The sequence below is a fragment of the Vicugna pacos genome, chromosome 14 (assembly GCF_048564905.1).
Source record: "Vicugna pacos chromosome 14, VicPac4, whole genome shotgun sequence".
In the NCBI taxonomy this organism is placed as follows: Eukaryota; Metazoa; Chordata; class Mammalia; order Artiodactyla; family Camelidae; genus Vicugna; species Vicugna pacos.
In genome coordinates, this window is record NC_133000.1 from 11,905,125 (window position 1) to 11,920,988 (window position 15,864).

Here is a 15,864-nt window from a genome sequence, read left to right on the forward strand (position 1 = left end):
CTACATTTTTTCAAATGTAGAAGCCTTGGAGTTGCTGGTATTGTTTTGTAATTCTTATTTCCACATTATAATTATTATCACATAGTAAATTATCACATTCTACTTGCTTTTCCACTTCTCTTATTACAATCAAAATAGATGTCTAAATCCTTCTGGAAATAAAGTAGGGGATAGATATTCATACATATACACAGATGCCCAAATGCATTAATGAATGAACTTCAGCATCCTGGTCCATGCCATCCAATTCCTAGCACTTGAGGGGGCACTGGTAATTCTGAATAAATAAATCATCGGCTGTGTTTATGAGCTCAGGCTGCCAGAACAAAATACCATAGACTGGGTGGCTTAAATAGGAATTTATTTCTTGTAGTCCTGGAGGCTGGGAAGTCCAAGGTCAAGGAGCCCTGATGAGGGCTCCCTTTCTGACTTGCAGATGGCTGCCTTCTTGCTGTGTCCTCCCATGGCAGAGAGAGAGAGACAAAGAGAACAAGTTCTCTGGTATCTCTTCTTATAAGGGTGCTAATCCCATCACGATGGCCCCACTCTCATGACCTCACCCAAACCTAATTATTGCCTAAACTCCCTGTTTCCAAATACCATTATCTTGGGGGTTAGGGCTACAATATGTGAAAACGAGGGGGACAGAACTCAGTCCATAGCACCTGCTTGGTAGTCCCAGGTACTCATGCCGTGGATTTAGTTGTGTCCCCCAAATACATATGTCCAAGTCCTAACCCCCGGTACCTTGAATGTGACCTTATTTGGAAATAGGATCGTTACAGATGTGATCAAGTTAAAATGAGATCCTAGTAGGTCAGGGTGGGCTCTAAGCCCCAGTGACTGGTGACCTTATAAGAAGAGGGAAATTTGGATACAGACACAGACAGGAAGAGAATACCGTGCGTCCATGGAGGCAGAGACTGGAGAGATGTGTCTGCAAGCCCACAAATGCCCAGGATTGCCGATAACTGTCTGAGCTTGGAGAGAGTCCTTGATCAGATTCTCCCTCCGAGGCTGCAGAGGGAAGCAACTCCGCCAACACCTTGACTTTGGACTTGCAGCTTACAGCGCTGTGAGACAATTAACAAGTGGTGTTTAACAACACCCCATGTGTGGGCCTTTGTTACAGAAGCCCCAGGAAGTTAATCTGCTTTACACCTGTTGTTCTTGATCTGTTGCTTTATCTTTGAACCACTCAGCTTAATTCTGACAGAAAAACCCTCCTCAAGTATTACTCACGTCATGTCACTTCTTTGTTTTAAAAAAATGACCAATGAGACTCCATTTTTTCTTTTCTAAATTTTATTTATTAAAAAAAAGTTTTGGAGACTCTACTTTCTCCAGTTACCACTCAATTTTTGTTCACCTTGTATTTGAGAACCCAAACAATTCTATACATATTTTCATATTTTTTTCTTTCTAATCAGGTTGAACTCTTGTGCAGAAACACTCCATGTCCTCTTCTGCTTTCGTAGTTTTTTGCTCTTCTTCTAATTTCCTCCACCATCCTTTCTTGTAAATGTCACACTCTCTTCAGGGTCAAATCAAAGTAAAAATCAAGCTTTCATTCATTATGCCAATCCTTCTTATCCCCTCTTCTCTGAATTTAGAGAAATGTTGTAATCAATACCACAAAATTTTGCTCCTTATTATCTACCAGTTGTTTTATCTGATGGCTACCCTTTGAGGGGAACACGATTTTATACTTTTGAGCCTCCCTCAGGCCTAGAGCAGCGATAAGATATGCAAGAAAGACTTTCTAATTAATTTGTAACCACTGCATGCATACTAATTTTGCCCACCACATGCATAATAAAGATTGCATTTAGACATACATGCATAAATCTTGGCTAAAGATTGCACTGTTCTGACCTGACTCCATCAGGAGTGCCTCTGGCCTGAATTCTTCCCTACTTGGAGGAAACTATGAGCTTCAGGCAGTCAAAATGCAAAATAAGATCTGAGGCGTGAGGATAAGCCAGCAGGTCATTTGCAAGGGCTCTGGATTAAGGGAACATAGTGCTTTTATTTTTCTTAAATAATTCAACACAAACATCCATTACAGTCAGAGACCATGATAAGGAGCCATAATTTCTCTTCTGTCATCCACAGGACTCACTTATTGGTCCCTTTTGTCCTGAGAGCTACCTCAGGGGAGATTTGAACTACCTGCCTGCTCCAGTCTCTGACTTTGACGATAGTTTACTCAAGTCTAGAGGAATAATCTAGTACCTGGACTTTCTCTCCGCCTCTTCCCATGGCAGCGCAGTTACTGGCAGTCTCCAGTGAACCCCACGTGCCCATCTATCTTAGTCGGTTTGTGCTGCTGTAACAGAAATACCACAGGCCAGGTGGCTTACAACACAAATGTATTTCCCACAGTCCCAGAGGCTGGGAAGTCCAGGATAAGGTGTTGGCAGATTCGGTTCTTGGTGAGGCCCCTCTTTCTGGTGTATGTTTTGACACCTTCTCACTATGTTCTCACGTAATAGAGACTACCTCTCTTTCCTCTTCTTATGAGAGCACCAATCCCATCCTAAGGGCTCCACTCACGACTTACTGACCTCCCAGAAGCCCCACTTTCAAATACCCTCACTTTGGGGTTAGGGCTTCAGTACGTGAATTGATGGGGGAGACACGGACATTCAGCCCATTGCGCTGCCCTCACTTCAGTTCACTGCACATACTGCTACCCTCTTTCTCATTTATCTCCTGGCTTTCTCCCTTTTCTTCAACCAGCTCTGGCCACACAGCCAATTTGCTGCTCCTCAAAGAAGGCCAGGAGCACATGCATTCTCTCTAAATGGAATGTTCTTTTTCCAGATAATCTTACCTCTCACTCCTTACTTCATCCAGGTGTCTCCTCAGGTGTCACACCCGCTGTTTTGAAATATAGCATGTTTATAGACAATTTGAGGTACGATAAGGCTAACAGATCAGGGGACAACTGCCACTGAAAGGCTAGTCTGCTTCTCAAATTTGCCGAGAAGAGGGGACACATCATACCACACTGGAGGTGGGGAGGGTCCTGCAGGCAAGCGCCTGTATTGTGGTTTCCATGGAAAAGACAGGAAAAGCAGGCTTAGGAGTGGCTAGTTTGAATAATTTCAGCAAACGGTGCAATGTAGGGGCTGTAGCTAGCTGTCTGGTTCCCGTCCTGGGATGATTAGGGCAGGTGGAGGGTGGTCCAGCGTGTGAGAGCCCAATAAAGGAGGCAGTTGGGGTGTGGGTTTTGGATTGGTTGATATAAATTTGAAATACAGAGTAATGGGAGAGCTGTTTACTCTCTCTAGAAATTGGCTAACCTGGGAGAGGTAGTGCCTACAAGATTGGGAAAACCCCAGATGTCAAAGCTTCAGAATGCAGAAGATAAAATAAATGATTAATACTATTCTCAGAGAAGTCTTCCCTGACATCTTCCCCATCATCAGTCTCCATCCTCTTCTGTTTTATTTGTCTTCATGGCACTTCCCAGAAAGCACTTAATAGATATTTGTCATATGTCTTCCCTCAGCAGGATATGAACTCTATCAGAACTTAAGTGCCACCAGGTCACTTACTACAGCATCTCCAGCATATCCAAGGCTTAGATCTGCTCCCAGCTCACAGTACATGCTTGACAAATATTTGCTGTATAAGTGCATAAATATTAATACAAACAGGTGCATCCAACTGGGAATTTTCAGTAATACCATCATATATGGATTCTGTATCACCAAAAATTACGTGACTGTGAAAATTATATACTCCAGAAAAATGTGTCTGATGACTGCAAAACTGCTCTAGCAATGACAGATAAATATAAAAAGTTATGATGTATTTTATACAATCCTCTCTGTGTTCATAATACATATTAAACATTATTTAATATGCAATTAGTATGTGTCTAACTAAACTAATGCTCTAAAACTGTAAATTGAAATTTGATAATATCATCTATGTCTCTAAAAATGTATGTATTCGAGTGGGTCAAAAAGTTATCCTTGGGAAAATTGCTTTATATTCTGGGTTGCTTTATATTCAGTCCTATAAGGTGTTCTTTCCGTCTACTTAATTTGGGATTATGTTAATGTCAAGATAATGTTTTAAAGAGTATTTGCTAGAAAGCCATTAAAAAGTTAAGAAGAGAAAAAATGCTTCCCAAACTAAATTAATGACAGTCATGGAAACACAAGCAATATATAGCCATTGCCATATCTCCTGTTCTGTTTTTAATCTTTGTCCTTTAATAGGAAGAGTTATCAATTTAAATTTACTATAATTACTGTTTTTGAGGGGTTCAGAATAATACCTTACCATCAGTGAATTTACTTCCTTATTATCCCTTATGCATTTGCAGTTGATAATGCTCTTCAAAATTTACTTTGATTTAACCTGTGTGCTATAGGAGGAAAAATTATGAGAAAAAAGTGAAAAATAGGAATTGAAGCCTTAGATGAGCAAAAAATAGTCTGGTCTGGGCAAACTGTGTCTCCAAATACTGAGATTACTTTAAAAAACATGCATGAAACCTTGTCAGTGTTGTTCGAAGAACTCTGGGGAGAAGAAATGCAAAAACACATGACCCCATATGGTTTTAATTTTCCAAAAGAAGAAAGTAAGTTGTTTTCCTCTTAACAACAATCTTGAGAAAAATTATAAAATTAATAGTCTTAGAAAGAATGGTTGGTGAGGCAATCTTCAGAAGAAGAAACGGTGATTACCAAGCCAGGATGTGTTCATTTAAAATGTCATATGAAATTATTTATATTTTCTTTTTCTGAAAGGGTTACTAGACCAGCACAACAGGAAGTGATAGATATGGTGACTCTGGAATTCAACAAGCCATTGGACATAACACCCAGTGGACATGCCGGGGAAATTCGGGTTGGGTAAGTTTACAACTGAGTGTATTCAAAACTGATTTTTTCAGTGGTTGCAAAACATTCTGATTGATTTCTTTGGCCTCATCTGCCTCACGAGTTTAAGCAATGGGATGCTTATAAACATGGTGGTGACATGAAGCTGAGAGAGGTGGAACTGTGGGTTGACTGACAGAATACGGTCCAAAGGGACCCCTTAGGCCACACTTTATATTTAGGGTGGAGAAATGTAAGGTCAGGAACTTGAATCCAAATATATAACTGATGAGACCAGGCTTACCAGTAGTATGTGTAAAAAATGTTTTTAAATCCTTTAGATCAAAGTTAAGAGCAAGTTCAAAACGAGGTGGCAGTGCAGCGGAACTTTCAGAAAGTCTATGTAGCTATTAACATAAAAGTGTTGCATATCAAAGAGAGAGTGGCCCTGGTCAGAGAGACTTGGAATACCAAGTATATCTCACCCCCCACCTCAGTAATTTCATAACACCCCCCGAAATGTGGTATCTCTTCAGAAATTTTAGAAACAAAAGTCTTCACAAAGCAATGGGGAACTCCAAAGGCAACAGAAATTCCAAAGTGAAGGACTGTAACGAGGCAGCTTCCTTGATGAATGATGATGGTTTGAGGATCTGGAGTAGCATCATCAGAGACCAGTTGTTGACACACTAGGGAAGATCAAGTTTTACAAAGGCCTGCCCACTCCCCTCAGGGAAATGCACAGAAAGTTGCCGACCCGACCTCAAGCAATGGAAAGGGTAGGGGTGGTGGAAGGGCTTCACGGCCAGTGCACTTGAACTCTGTATGACCTCCTTCTCCATTGCGCACTACTGGCACGTAAGCAAAAGACTCGAGAGCATAGGTGTGTTCACTCCTTTGCAAAATTTTCCTTTTTTGTTTTTCCCACCTTTCAGAGCAGTTTTTCTCAAAATGAGATCCTTAAGAGAAATTGTCTTGAGCTGCTTCAGCTGCCCAGCTGAATGTCTCAGCAAGAAAATTACCTGAAAATTGAAAACTTTAAATCTCTCTCCTATAAAGGAACTCTCTGGATCAGGGGTGATATGTACAATTTGTGTTTACTGTGTCTCTCAAGCTTCACCTCTTTTCTTAAGCCCTATGTCCAAAACTGTAGCAAAGGAATATTCTTCGGAGGTGAGCTTTGGGCCCGTGCTTAGTGTAGAATGCAGTGCCAGGAGCATATTTGCAAAAGCACAGAGTTACTTTTGAGAAACTGAACATGCAGATGGACAATGGCTGGGCCATATGTGGAAACAGAACTGAGCCACCACTCTCCCAAAACAAGCCATCCCCCTTATCTACATGAACAGCCCAGGAGGCCAGCCTGCTAGAGGAAAGACTTCCAGGGGGCCAGATTGCCATCCCTAGTAACAACCCAGGAAGCTAAGCAATTACCTCCACGGCATTCAGCCCCGAAAGGCCAGGACCTAATTAGCACTTGACAGTTTTTTAACTTTTGTCCCCACTTCCAACTTAGAACCAACAGAGAAAGCTCAGACAGGCCCTTAACCAATCACAGAGGATGCGTGCTCCTGTCAGCCTGCCTACAGCTTCCCCACGCCGGCGGCCTCCACTCAGGATGGACGAGAGCCTTGCTTTTACTCCACTATAGAGCTTTCCCATTCCTCTGCCTGCCTTTGAGCCTCTGTCAAAAGCAAGTGATGGCGGTTGACTCCTGTGCTGTAGCAAGCTCTGAATAAATGCCCTCAGCTTTTCTCATTAGGTTGGCCTTTATTTATTTCCACACTTCTAACTTCCAAGAGGAGTGTGACAACTCGTTCAGGGTCTCTGGGGCTAACGAATGTGGTCCGAATGAGAAAGTCAAGGGAATACTGAAGTGCTCCACTGCAGAAATTATCAAATATTTCAAGCTGATAATGTAAAATAACACTACAACTAAAGAGCAAGCAGTGCCTTTTCAAGTGGTTTGCTTTTCACTCACAAGCCTGACTGAATCAGGTCAAGATGACAGGGCATCGTCCAGAAGAGACCACGCTGTTAGACTGAAAACAGCCGCACGTGCAGGCCGTGCGAGACAGCAACTGTGGCTGGCTGTTTCCTCCAGGAATGTATAATTAAAAAAGAAATATGTTGCCAGAACAGAACAGCTGGAATACAAACACAAGAGTTTTAAATTTCATTCCTAGGCCTATAATATTAGTAAACCAAGAAAGGGACAGGCTTCTCTGTATATTGCATATTGAACTTCCCAAACAGGATTAAAGGGCTCAAGTTACAATCATTAAAAAGATGAGACAAATGAAAACCAAAGGATGTTTAAAATGGTGATTTATACAAGTCTAATAATCTAAGAATGTCCTTCTTTTGCCAAGATGCCTGTAATTAGCCGCTGTATTCTAGGACAAGAGGTCACAGTGCAGCTCAGGATGTAAGAAGTCTTCTGTTGTACCACACTTCAGGGAAAAAGAACATGAGATTATTTTACTTTGAGTCAAAATAATTACATTCACTCCGAGTTATTAAGTAGGATGAACTGATTATAGGAAACCATTTGTTCATAGCCAATTCTAAAGGCCCACCATGTGCCAGCCATGTGTTGGGAGCTGGAGTTGGAAACAGTGTGAAAATAAACATGTACAGATACAACAGGACATGTACAAGTGCCAAGATGACAATGCCTGTCATTTCTCAATATGTATTTACTAAAAGGTTAACCGGCTGCCCAACAGAGAGAAAATCGTGTCTAGAAGGACGAGAGAAGGCTTCCTGGCTGCTGGGCCAAGGAGCCACTGTTAGTGAAGTACCACAGGCCTGCATTTGTATAGCTGCCTTTTCAACAACGTGGCCCCAACCCACTATTTTGGGGGGGGTAGGAAAAAGCTGCTTTGATTTCTGACCCCTACTTTGATTCCCAACCCCTACTCTGAGGCAAAATAAACCATGATAGGCCATCAACAACTGACTGCACCAGGTACCCGTGCGTGAGCTAAAGCATCCGTATGTGGGTTGGGTACCAGGCAAATGACCTACCTCTGAGCCTCTGTTCTCTGTACTCATCTTCTCTTGCTGCCATAATAAATTACCACAGCTTAAAACAACAGCCATTTATTATCTCAGTTTCTGTAGGCAGAAGTCCCAGAGCAGTGGGGTTCAGCTGGCCTTCTGCTTGGGTCTCACAGCACTGAAATTAAGACGTCCACACGACTGCATTCCAGGTCTCTGTTTCCTTATTGGCTGTCCCAGGGAGTAGGGTTGCCTGCGTTCCCAAGTTCATGGTCCCCTTCCTCCATCACCAAAGCCAGCAAACATAGGTCAAGTCCTTCCCCTGTTTCCACATCTTTTCCACTTCCTCTGACTCTGGTGCATCTCTGACTGCCACTTCTGCCTCCCCCTTCCACTTTTAAGAGCTCATGTGATTATATTGGGCCCACCTGGTAATCTAGGATAACCTATTTTAAGATCTGTAAAATTCATCTCATCTGCAAAGTCCCTTTTGCCATGTGGGCTAATGTGTTTGAAGTTTCCGAGGACAGGGGCTTGGACATCTGTGGAGGGCCATTATTATGCCTACCACAGCCTCCCCTGAAACCTCCACAATATAGTTGTTTCATACCTACATAGAGTGACACTAAGCCACTGCCACTAAAGCTTCTCTTTTAGGTGAACCAAGATAAAGCATTTTCTTAAAGCTCTGGTTATTGTCCCCAAAAATGTAAAGCTATTTTTCTAGCTCACTGTGAAGCGCCTATATATGTCCCAAACAGGGAAGAAATGAAAACTTGAGTGACATTGGCTTCTAGCCACAGTCCTGTATATCTTTGTAAAAATTCTCCATTAATTCTAAGCCTAGCTGTAATCTGAGCTTATAACTATTTCTAGCAAGCTTGATGGACGGATGCATACAATATAAAAGTCAAATCTGAGCTGTGTCTTAAAAGGTAAAATAGGAACTTTTAGGGGGAAGTAATATTATTGAAGCCCTTTATATGTTAAGAGCTATGATATATGTGTATATCACACATACACACACACACACACACACACATATCCCTCCAACAACACGGATTGAACTGTGCATGTCCACTTGCATGCAGATTTTTTTCAACAGTAAGTACTGCAGTATTACACCACTGTTGTTTGGTTGAATCTGTGGGTGTGGAACCCAGAGTACCATAGATATGCAGGAACTGTGTATACACAGGGCTGACTGCAAGTTATACGTGAATTTTTTAAAATTGGTTCATATGATTATGAAGGCCAGCAAGTCCCAAATCTGCAGGGTGCGCCAACAGGCTGGAGATCCAGGGAAGAACCAATTACAGTTGCAGTTCAGATCTGAAGGACGTCAGTTGGCAAAATTCCTTGTGGCTTTGGGTGGGGATAGGGGTGAGGCATGAATATCAGTTTTTTGTTCTATTCAGCCTTCAGCTAATCGGCTGAAGCCCATCCACATTACATAGGGCAATCTGCTTTACTATATAAGTCCACAGATTAAAATGTAAATTTCATCCAAAAACAGCCTCACAGAAACATCCAGAATGTTTGACCAAATATTTGGGCACTGTGGCCCAGCCAATTTGACACATACAATTTTAACCATCTCAAGCAAGTTATCAATGATTCATATTTCATCAGCTTCAAAGGTCCTGTCATATTTGTATTTTGTGGTCTTTTTTTAATCAGTGTTTGGTGAAGAGAGGGGAACTCTAAATATCCAATTAAACTTCTTGATGGCATTCTAGAAAAAAGAAGTCAATTTTTTACTCAGGTGGATCTAGCATTAAAGTCTTAAAAAAAAAAGAAAGAAGAAGAAGAAATTATGAAATACTAGAAGAAAACATGGGTGAATTTTTACACCATATTAATAATATTATATAACAGTTCCCAAGCCCCCAAAGATTGACAACTTTGATTATATTAAAAAGGAAAGGAAAAAAACTTTTAATGTATGTCTAACGAAAGTCTAATTTCCTTAATATCCAAAGAACAGTAAATTAGGAAGAAAAAATTCAGTAATGACATAGAAAATTGGACAAAAGTCTTGACTAGTCTTCAGCAAAATAAGAAAACTGCAACTTCTTAAAACTCTAAGAAGAGAACATTTTTCACAATTAACAAAAATCAAATTTTGATGAGACATTACATGTGGAGGAAATGTGAAACAGAATGAATGCACTGCTGCTCTGGGTGTATATTGTTACAGCTTTCTGGAGGTCAATTTGAAAACATGCAATAAAAGCGAAATGCTTTGCATTGCTTTGACTCAGCAGTTCTATTGCTCAGAAGTTATCCTATACATAGTCTCTCACATGTGCACAAAGACATATGTAGCAAGGATATTTATTACAGCAGCTGCTTGCAAGAGCAAAATGCTTAAAAACAACATAAATGTACATTATTAAACATTTGTTAAGGCAACGCCAGTCCACCCACACAATTAAAATACTGGCAGATATTTTTTAAAGTCATCTCTATATGTACTAAAATGGGATGATTTCTAGAATACAGTAATGAGTAAAAAAAAGCAAGATACAGAAAGTATGTACAGTATATTTCTGTGTCTGTAAATTAAAGGGGGTGATGAAATAAATGGTATGGCTCTACAGAAGGATGCTCAAAAAACTGGGTAAAGTGATGAGAAACTAAGGACTGTGGGACAAAATGGGAAGAAAACAACTCACTACTGTATATTATTCCATACATTTTAATATTGTGCACCATGTGTATATATCACCTCTTCTAAATGAATAAATACATTCAACATGATTGGAAATTTTGTGGGCAGAAAATTTACAAAACCAAATTGGAAAAGAAATGTTATTATGTCAATAGGAGCTAGTGATAATAATATTGCATATGCTGTTCATAGCGTCCTTGGAGAGCTGAAGACTGGATATAAGAAGTCTTCATATACATATATGTATATATATATGTGATATTAAAAACTTGAGGAAAAAATGTCAAGCAAGATATTGCAATTTCTGGACCAATAAGTTTGGGAATAGTTTATGATACATTTAGTCAACAATGAGCTGAACACAGTTTTACCTCAAGCAGTAATGACAATGGAAAGAAGGCAAAAAAAATCCCTTATTTCCTGCACTCAAGACACTTAAAACTTAATAGACTAATGGGTCTAAGATAACAAAGATAAAAAAAAATGAATATGAAGCACAGATTAAATTGACTTGGAGTGGCTCAACCAACACTGATACGTTATTGTAGAGAAGTCCCACAGAAATTAAAATCTTGACCCTCTCTGACTTTCAAGACTTCAATAACTCCTTGATAAAGACCCAACTTTTCTTGTTCAAGTGCAGTTTTCAGCTATGACCAATGGTTCCCTGTTACCCATGATTGCTCATGTGGTTTCCATTAGCTGGAAACACTCTGTCCTGACCTAGCACATCACATGGATGTGCAGCTGTCAAACAGCCAGCAATGCAGCCCAAAGGGCTAGGAGGTCTTGTCAGGCTGCCGTAGGAGCAGTGGGTTCTATAAATGCTGCACAAAATGCTTCATGAAATATTTTGTAATCGTTATCAGGAACATCTCTTTGAAGCTCCAAAGGATTAAAGAACACAACAATTGACTACAGATATTCTCATATGTAATGCAAACATGGAGACAATTCCACATATTGTAGCTTATGTCTAATCCACCCTTTTCCAGGATTTTTAACTTAGTAGAAAAAAAAACCCTCTACAATAATGTTTCCAGATGTACATTTTTTTTGCTATCTCCTACACTGACTCACACATTCCATTGACTTACACATATTCTATTTATAGTTGGGAAGAACAAATCTGACTCCATATTAGATCTATTCCTTTTGCTCTAACCCTGTGTTCTGTTTTCTGTGCTTAGTCATGCTGGTTCTGCATCTTTTGTAAAAGAAGATTGCTTATAACCTCAAATATACAGGGAAGCCCATTCTCAAGGCTCTGAATTTTAAGGGTATAACACTTTCCCATTCATATAAAGATAAAATAGGAATAGGAAATAACATTTGTCTTGTTGGAGTTTTACAGGGACACCATGACCTGACCCACGTGGACAGCTGCAAGAACAAAGGATTCTGACACCAAGAAGTTTGCAACAACCAAACACATCCCCTCCCCTTTTTAGTATTAAAGGAGCCTGAATTCTGACTTGGGGAAGATGGTTCTCTGGGACATTAGTCCCCCATCTTCTCGGTCTGCTGGCTTTCCAAATAAAGTTGTTATTCCTTGCCCCAATACCTCATCTCCAGATGTACTGGCCTGTCATGTGGTAAGCAGAACGAGTTTGGATTAGGTAATATGTTTACAGTGGAAGATTAATAAAACCTTCAACTTTGGTTTAAAATTGGATTGAAAGACAGTGCTGTCAACATTTTATTTAAAATTTGAGCTTCTTTTCCAAAAACTCAAAAAGGATTCAAACACAGACATCTCAGATGTGTAGATCAGGGGTCAGTAATCTATGGCCCATGAGCCAAATCTAGCCCATCATCTGATTTTGTAAATAAAATGCATTTGGAACACAGCCACTGTCAGTTGCTCACATATTTCCCATGGCGCTTCCATACTGTTATAGCCAAGTGGAGTAGTTGCCATGGAGACCAAATGACCTGCAATATGAAATATTTACTGCCTGGTCCTTTAAGAAAAAGTTTGCTTACCCCTGATTGAGACTCATGGAGTGAGAGCCTGAAATGTCCAGAAAAACTTCTGATTCTTAGCTATGTGATTACATCAGTGATAATTAAGAGTCTCACTCTGATAATCGCTAGGATAATGGCCAGGCTTGGGTTTCAATCCTGCGTCTAGCATGCATTTGCATATTTAATCAAGTTACTTATTCTCTTGGTTCCTATTTTCTCATCTGTAATGCAAAGGTAATAATACCCAGGGTGCAAGGTTATTGTGAGAATTATAAAGAGGTGCCATTTATAATAACCACAGGGCAAGGTAGAGAAGCCAAAGGATAAGAATCCAGCTGTCTCAAAGAATGTACCTTTCTGGAGGTTCAAGTTTGTATTAGGCTTAAGACAACAACCATTTTATTATATCATAATTTTGCGGATGAGAGAGTCAGGCAGAGCTTAGCTGAGTGACTCCATTGTTCTATATGGCATTGACTGGATGGCTGGTCTGGAGGTTTCAGATAGCTTTGCCCCTGTGTGACTTGGTAGGGTAGCTCAGAAGGCTGGACTCAGCTCAGACTGTCAAGTGGAGAACCCACATGTGGCCTCTCTGGCCTGGCAGTCCTGGTGTAGGTGGACTTATCAGAGGGCAGCTCAGGGTTGCAGAGGCAGTGTTTCAGAGACAAAAGCAGAAGCAGAAAGACATCTTATGACCAAGCTGGGGAGGCACGGAGTGTCACTTCCACCACCCTCAAGCACGTCTCTAAGGCCAGACTGTATCTCTCAATGGGAAGCATCACAAAGAAATTGTGGCCATCACTAACCTAACATGCTCCATTTTATATACATAAAATAATTTCACTAAATCTACCACCAAAGTAACAAGAATCGGATTCAGCCAAAGAATGGGGGATTTAGCATTGAAGGATGCTGGTTTACATTAATTTGCTGCTTTTCTTCAAATTATTTTGGCAGCATTTAAACACAGTTTGTCCATCCTAATGAGACAGGCTGGGACCCGGGACCTGGGACCCTTTACTGCAGAGCTTGCACCTGCACAGATGTTTTCTTGAGCGATGGGACACAGAGAAATGATAAAATAACAGCATGCAGGCGCCGTTGGGGTAAATTATAAATAACAAAATACAAAAAGGCCAAAACAGGGGACTGTGCATGATCCCTGCATACCACCAAGCACCACCAAGGGGGTGGGCAGACCACCTAAGCTGCCCTCTGGTTCAACTCATGGACCTGCCCCAAACCTTATCCTATTTAAGGACGGGTTCATCCCCCACCTCAATAAGCGAGCGAGGGCACCTGTCACTCGTTCTCGCTCCCTCATGCTGCAGCGAGAGTCCCAGGAAAGTCTTGCCTGAATTTCTCATCTGGCCTCTTATCAATTTCCATTGATTAAAGGGTCCAAGAACCAAGGTCGGTAACACTAACAACCCAAGAGGCTGGACTTCTCAATACCTCCATTTGTATTTTCTAGAATTTACCTGATCAGCTGAGCCCCCGTGTTCTTGTTACACCTACAAAATGGGCAAAAGAAAGGTGTTGTCCTCTTCCAAGCAAATAAGGAGAGTGTACCCAAAAATAGGAAGGGTTTTAGCCATATTGGAGAAGTTATTTTGAGCAATTTGGAATGGAAAGTTGTAGCCATTGACTATCTTTTTTTCTTTCCTTAGTTGTGGAAATATAATTTGCACTTAGATTTTTAAATCCATTTTTGATTCCAGATGTGTTGCCAGGGATCCGTGATGGTGATGCATTCAGTGTTATGTCATTGAGCAGATTTTAGTGGGTGGTTCTATTAAGAAGTACAGTGAAACTAAATTGGAAAAGTGAAGGTCAGCCCATGTGCTGAACAGATGTTAGATCCAAAATAGACACAAGGGCCCCAGGGCTTCTCTGAGGCAGAAGCACTGTGGAATAAGGTAACAGCCTCACTTTTGGTGTTTTCTCGCAAATTGTGAAAACTTCAAGAACTGTGATGGAAGGGAGGAGCTGAAGTTTTATGTGTGAGAAAGAGTATCATTTTCCAAATGAGAAAAATAACTCAAAACTACTTTGGAAACTCCATTTGCACAAATTTATGGCAAACTGTTTTCATAAGATGTACTTTCCTTTTAAAAATGTCACTCTGACACATAAAAGAAAGAATTTTTTACTCGTGTTTATTGCATTTGTGTCACTTTAACGGGCATAGCTGAGTGGCTGGATGGGAGAAGGGCCAGTAAAATCCTTGTAGTATAATAGGGCTAAAATTCAGAAGACCTAAATAGACATTTCTCCAAAGAAGACATACAGATAGCCAATAGGCACATGAAAAGATGCTCAACATCACTAATTATCAGAGAAATGCAAATCAAAACTACAGTGAGGTCTCACCTCACACCAGTCAGAATGGCCATCATTCAAAAGTCCACAAATGATAAATGCTGGAGAGGCTGTGGAGAAAAAGTAACCCTCCTACACTGTTGGTGGGAATGTAATTTGGTGCAGCCACTGTGGAAGATAGTATGGAAGTTCTTTAAAAAACTAAAAATAGACTGACCATATGATCCAAGAATCCCACTCCTGCACATATATCCAGAAAAAAAAAAACTGTAATTCGAAAAGACATGTACTCCAATGTACACAGCAGCACTATTTGCAATAGCCAAGACATGGAAGTGTCCATTGACAGATGAATGGATAAAGAAGTTGTGGTATATTTATACAATGAAATACTACTCAGCTATAAAAAAAAAAGAATAAAATAATGCCATTTGCAGCAACATGATTGGGCCTGGAGATTTTCATTCTAAGTGAAGTAAGCCAGAAGGAAAAAGGAAAATACCATATAATATCACTTATATGTGGAATCTAAAAAAAGACACAAATGAAATTTTCTACAAAACAGAAAAAGACTCATGGACATAGAAAACAAACTTTTGGTCACCGAGGGAAAGGGGGTAGGAAGGGATAAATTGGGAGTTCAAGATTTGCAGATATTAACTACTCCATATAATACAGGTAAATAACAAGTTTCTACTGTACAGCACAGGGAACTGTATTCAATATCTTGAAGTAACCTATAGTGAAAAAGAATATGAAAAGGAACATATGTTTGTTTATGTATGACTGAAACATTATGCTGTACAAGAGAAGTGGAGAAAACATTGTAAACTGACTATACTTCAATTAAAAAAATAGTAAAAAAAAAAAAACACACCCAGTTATTTTAATCCCTAGTGATTCACTTGTTGAGAAAATCAGGCCAACCATGGATACTTTAAGATTAACAGCATTTCTAAACAATGCTTCCTAAAAGAGTGTTCATTAATCACATCAGCAGTGAATAGTTTTCAGTTTCAATAAAGCAAATTCTTACTTTCACTTTTTTTTCCTTTG